Source organism: Trichosurus vulpecula, chromosome 7 (genome assembly GCF_011100635.1).
Source record: "Trichosurus vulpecula isolate mTriVul1 chromosome 7, mTriVul1.pri, whole genome shotgun sequence".
In the NCBI taxonomy this organism is placed as follows: Eukaryota; Metazoa; Chordata; class Mammalia; order Diprotodontia; family Phalangeridae; genus Trichosurus; species Trichosurus vulpecula.
In genome coordinates, this window is record NC_050579.1 from 102030896 (window position 1) to 102036838 (window position 5943).

Here is a 5943-nt window from a genome sequence, read left to right on the forward strand (position 1 = left end):
GTTTAGCAAGACACATTTTATTCTCTAAAAATCTCCAACTATGGAAACTCCACGAAAAGAGATAGGGAAGGAAGGCAGGAGCATGGTGGGAGGGTGGGAGAGATGTTTAAAGGATTCTGGATTGGGAAGAGTATGTTAATAGCAGGATACAAAAGCCAGCAGGGAGATCACTTCCTGCCTTCTGGGAGTCCAGGAGAATCATAGTTGCTATCACAGTTCCCGTGGAAACCAAGAAGGGCTAGTGGAATCTTGGGGGTCCTATTTTCCTGGAAGTTGGGGATGGCAAGGACAGAGCACATTGAAGAACTTTGCACTTGACAGGGTTAGAATTCAGTCCCACAACCAAAGAGCATTCTAGCATTTCCAGAGAAATAGCATAGATCTTTGCGGTGTCCAGGAAAAGATGCTAGACCTCTTGGGTAGCATCTCTGTAGCTCCTTATCCAAGGATGTCTGAAAGACTTTTTATCAGGAACAGCAGTAAAGACTAGGAAGGCATGTGGAGTCATCTTCTTAGCTCAATCATCCAAGGGGTTAAAAAAAAGAAAACTAAAACTCTCAAGACTGACAGGGGTCACCTGTGACTTCATCTTGAGAGGGAAGGAGGGGAAAGACGACCTCCCTTACTTTAGGGAGTCATTTGTTACCTCCCTCCCCACTTTCTGCATTCACACATAATTCTTGGTTGGGTATTTGGAGGGACTTCGGGAGCCCCCTGGGGGAGAGGCAGAAGCAGAGTATCGGGCCATATAATGGTTTGTGCCCATTGAGCTGCCTGAGGGGCAAGTGCAGCACAGTAAGGACCCACCTAGTATAAAAAGGCTTGCAGATGCCCAGCCGATGTAGAGGCTATGACCCAACTCCCTTTTCTGAGCATCAGCAGCCAGGGGTCTGTAGAAATTCCTGATGATCATGTGGGCAGTCCAGCTCACAGGAATCAGGACCAGGACTGCTGAGATGAGGAAAATGACCCCTGAAGTCAGTACTAGCTGAGCTTTTGGTTCCTTTTCTTCTATTCATGTGGTACACTTGGCCCCAGCCAAGTAGATGAGCGGGCTGACCAGGGCCAGAAGCAGAGCAACAACCATGAGGGCTCTAGATGCTTGGATATCATGAGGCAGAGCCAGCATGGAATCATGTACCTTGCATTGCATCTGGCCAGTGCTCTGGACCACACAAGCCATCCAGAGGCCTTCCCACACTACCTGGGCCACTACTATGTTATTCCCAGTGAAGGCTGTGACTTGCCACATGGGCATGTCACAGAACACTAGGCCTGATATCCAGCCCAGTACTGAAAGGATGATGCCCAGGATCTGGAGGCTGGCAGAAGCCATGGTTGGAGGCTTAGAGAAGACCTGCCTAGGAAAGGAATGGGTGCAGCCAGAGATCAGGGTAGAGTATGGGCAATTGATTTTTATTTTTAAAATTTTCCCCCATAACACAGTATAATAAAAAAGATGATTGCACAGGAAACTGCAAATCTATTATGTACAACTTGCTATTCCTTTTAAATATACAATAAGGTTATCATGTAAGTTTCTTTTTTTCCCCTTTCCTCTCCCCTCCACAACCCCCACCAAAACATTCTTAGAAAGAAGAGGAGGAAAGAATTACTCATTTTTTGGTGGGGTGGGGCGTTTGATCTCTGTGAATAGCCAACCCCTATTGCTCAGGATTTTGATTGCTGAGCATTTTTGTTTAATACATAGTCCATTCAATATTATATAGTGCAGACCTCAGAGACTCAGTTTCAGAGATTATATAAAATGAAATCCGAACATGGGAACAGTCACAAAGGAAGAATTAGCCTTTTAGGCAAATTAGAATTCCCTTTCCCATAAATTTCCTAGCCTACCTGTAAAAGCATCAGAGATTCCAATAATCTTTTGAGTTAATGTTTTGTTATAATCTAAACACTATCTTGAATGACCAGCATATTAAGAAATCAGTAGTCACTAAGACCTAATCTCAGAGATCAGTTTATCTGGCCTATAAGAGCTTTTGGGAAATAAGGTATGAAGCAGGTAAAGTTTGTAGGAGGGAGAGAAAGAAGATAAAATTTGGAGTTCTATTGCTTTTTGCATATCTAATTTATAATTGAATAACAGCAGGAAATTACTTTTATGACATATAAGTTAATTAAAAAAATCCTTGATCTTGTAAAGAAAGACACCCCAACCCTCATTTCTCAAACTCCCTGTTTCTTAGTGTTCTGGGTCATTGAGTTAGTTTAGGAACCTGGTATCCTGGTGCAGATAGAAGGTGGAGGCCAGAACCAAGAGACAGAATGAAATTGTAGCAAAATGGGATATACTAAAGCACCTCCCTTATCTTGTATTTCTACCGTTGATTTTTTGGACCAAGAGTAGGAGTTTATATTTATCACTATTAAGTTTTATGTTAATAATTGCACTTTAATGTATGCGAAGCTCTTTTCTCCCAACAACATTGGGTTCAAATAGTATTTGAAAAATGAGAGGGTTGAACTAGATGGTCTGTAAGGTCACTTTCAGATTTAAATCCATGATCCTAAATGTTCTCTGTTAATCTCACTTTTGTTGGATTCAATTCCATCTCAATTGTTTTCACCTATATGTTCTAATCTATAGATTATTGTCATTGTAGAGAAATCGAAAGGGGCAATGGTGGATTTGAGTGATGATGCATTTACATAAAACTTTGTGCTTTATCAAGTGCTTTCCTGAGATCAACCTGAGGATGTAGGTAGGTAGACATTTTTATAGACATTTTATAGATTAAGAAATTGAAGCTCATCTAGAGCCAGAGGGTAAAATAGAAATTGAAAGAATCCGCAGATCGCCTCCTCAAATAGATCCCAAAAAGAAAACTCCTAGGAACATTGTCGCCAAATTCCAGAGCTCCCAGGTCAAGGAGAAAATACTACAAGCAGCCAGAAAGAAACAATCTGAATATTGTGGAAAAATAATCAGGATAACACAGAATCTGGCAGCTTCCACATTAAGGGACCAAAGGGGTTGGAATATGATACTCTGGAGGTCAATGGAGCTAGGATTAAAACCAAGAATCACCTACCCAGCAAAACTGAGTATCATGTTCCAAGGCAAAATGTGGATTTTCAATAAAATAGAGTACTTTCAAGCTTTCTCAGTGAAAAGACCAGAGCTGAATAGAAAATTTGACTTTCAAACACAAGAATCAAGAGAAGCATGAAAAGGTAAAGAAGAAAGAGAAATCATAAGGGACTTACTAAAGTTGAACTGTTTTGCTTACATTCCTACATAAAAAGATGATGTGTATGATTCATGAGACCTCAATATCATAGTAGCTGAAAGGAATATGCATATATATGTATATATATACACATATATATATATATATACACAGATATATATATATATACACACATATGTGTGTGTCTATGTATGTATGTAGGTATATATATATATATATGTATATATATATATATACACACATACAAAGGGCACAGGGTGAGTTGAATATGAAGGGATGATATCTAAAAAAATAAAATCAATTTAAGGGATAAGAGAGGAATATATTGAAAGAAGGAGAAAGGGAGAGATACAATGGGGTGAATTATCTCATATAAAAGTGGCAAGAAAAAGTGGTTCTGTAGGAAGGGAAGAGGGGGCAAGTGAGGGGGAATGAGTAAATCTTGCTCTCATCAGATTTGACCTGAGGAGGCAATACCATACACACTCAATTGGGTATCTTAACCCACAGGAAAAAAGGAGGAAGATAAAAAAGGGGGGATGATAGAAGGGAGGGCAGATGGGTGGAGGAGGTAATCAAAAACAAACACTTTTGAAAAGGAACAGGGTCAATGGAGAAAATTCAAAAAAGGGGGATAGGTTAGGAAGGAGCAAAACATAGTTAATCTTTCACAGCATGAGTATTGTGGAAGGGTTTTACATAATGATACACATGTGGCCTATATTGAATTGCTTGCCTTCTTAGGGAGGGTGGGTGGGGAGGGAAGAGGGGAGAGAATTTGGAACTCAAAGTTTTAAAAACAGACATTCAAAAGCAACCACAACAAAAAAACTTTTTGTATGCAACTAGGAAATAAGATACACAGGCAATGGGGCATAGAAATTTATCTTGCCCTACAAGAGAAGAAGGGAAAGGGGGATGGGAGGGGAGTGGGGTGACAGATGGGAGGGCTGACTGGGGAATGGGGCAACCAGAATATATGCCATCTTGGAGTGGGGGGAGGGTAGAAATGGGGAAAAAAATTGTAATTCACACTTTTGTGAAAATCAATGCTGAAAACTAAATATATTAAATAAATTAAAAAATAAAAGAAAAAATAAATTAAAAAAAAGAAATTGAAGCTCAGAAAGGTTAAATGATTTATCTTTGACTCACATAGCCAGCAAGTTTTTTTATTGTCTCTCCTAGTTCAAGAACCAGTCTTGTCCTTTATTTACTTTTGTCTTTCTCCCCAAATAGCTATAAAAAAACTTTTCTGATTTTTTCCCTTTGTTTTGCTCATTAACCTTTTTTGAAAGGCTCAGCTTATTCTGAGCTTTAGTATTCTTGATAGCAGCCTTATACATCTATAACAGTATTTTGTAAGTAGACTGCATTATCTAGTATCTTTGTCTTCTGCACATTTATTTCAAAAATCTGAGCTGGTTTATGAGTTTGCTGGACAGCCTCATTTTTAAAATTTTCTTCCCTGTGAAATCATATGGTTTTTGTTGGATCACTAACATTTGTTCTTGAAAATATGCTATTGACTTTTGGCCGAGATGGCTGTCTTAATGTAGTGGGGTGGGAAGAGAAAGGGGAGGCAGACTGCCCACCTTCTACATACCTACTCTAATAAAAACCTGGGATTGGTACCAGATGAAACAATGCTCAAGAAATCCAATGAGAAACCATACGTGATTTCTTCCATTCCAGTACAGCATGAGAACCCAGACAGAATCCCACAGATAATAGAAAAGACGACCTTCAGCAAAGCCAACATTAACATAGACAAATAAGTCCACAGTCTTCTAGTGCATTGGATCAGAGACATGTAGTCTCCAAGACTTTCTGTCTAAAGGTAGCGAGTAAAGGGCCCTAATGAGAAAGTCCCTGGAAAATTGAAAAATCCCCACAGTAGGGACCTTGGAAGCCTCAGAAAGTAACAGCTCACTCTAAGAGGACCTAACTCTTAGAGTTGGAGTTCAGTACAAGAAATCAGATAATCCAGGGTAAGATTCAGTAGGGCTGAGTACTCTATCCAAGAGTGCAGCAGGAAAGAGAGGCTGGTTCTGGCACATCAGTAAAAAATGGCCCTTTATATCCAGGGGCACAAATTTATTTATATAAGACTCTTCTTATTGGTAGTTGATTGGTTAGTGCTCTACAACTTTATGAGGGATAGAGTTGGTGAGATCTTGGGATAAAAGAGATCTTGTCTTCAGGTTTCTACCTTTGAGAGGAAAACACCCAGTTATAGATTGTCTTCAGGAAAAGGTTCCAGAAGGTAAAGAAATTCTCTAAGAAGAAGCTGACCTGTAGAGGAAGCAGCCCTTTGATCATGTTGATTTCTTCCCAGCCTTCTCTTCAGAGACCTCTCCCTGTAACATATGCCTTTTCTCTTGAAACTGGAAGCCAGAAGACAGGATTTCTTTTTTCCCAACGTCTCATCAGTTCTCTTTCTCATACAAACATGGAGCTTTGAGGAAGCAATCTCCACAAAATGAGGAGAGTCTTACGCAACTGGGCCTGAGCCTCTGGCTACAAATAAAATAGGAGACTTTTATACATTTCTGATGAAAATTTGAGTAGGAACATCACAATACAAACACAAAAGGGAAGAAACTAAAAATCTTCAAAAGAGTACTGAGGGAATTAAATATGAAAAAAGAGGACATGGGGGGTGGAATTATTTTTTCTGAGGGTTTTAGGCAATGAAAGAGAAGGGATGGTGAAAGGAAGAATACAA

General features: G+C 39.6%; 1 pseudogene; it reads right to left on the bottom strand.

Annotated features, from left to right (window-relative positions):
- Positions 1–667: 667 nt before the first annotated feature.
- On the bottom strand, positions 668–1336 carry LOC118858348 (annotated as a pseudogene).
- Between the last annotated feature and the right edge of the window lie 4607 nt (positions 1337–5943).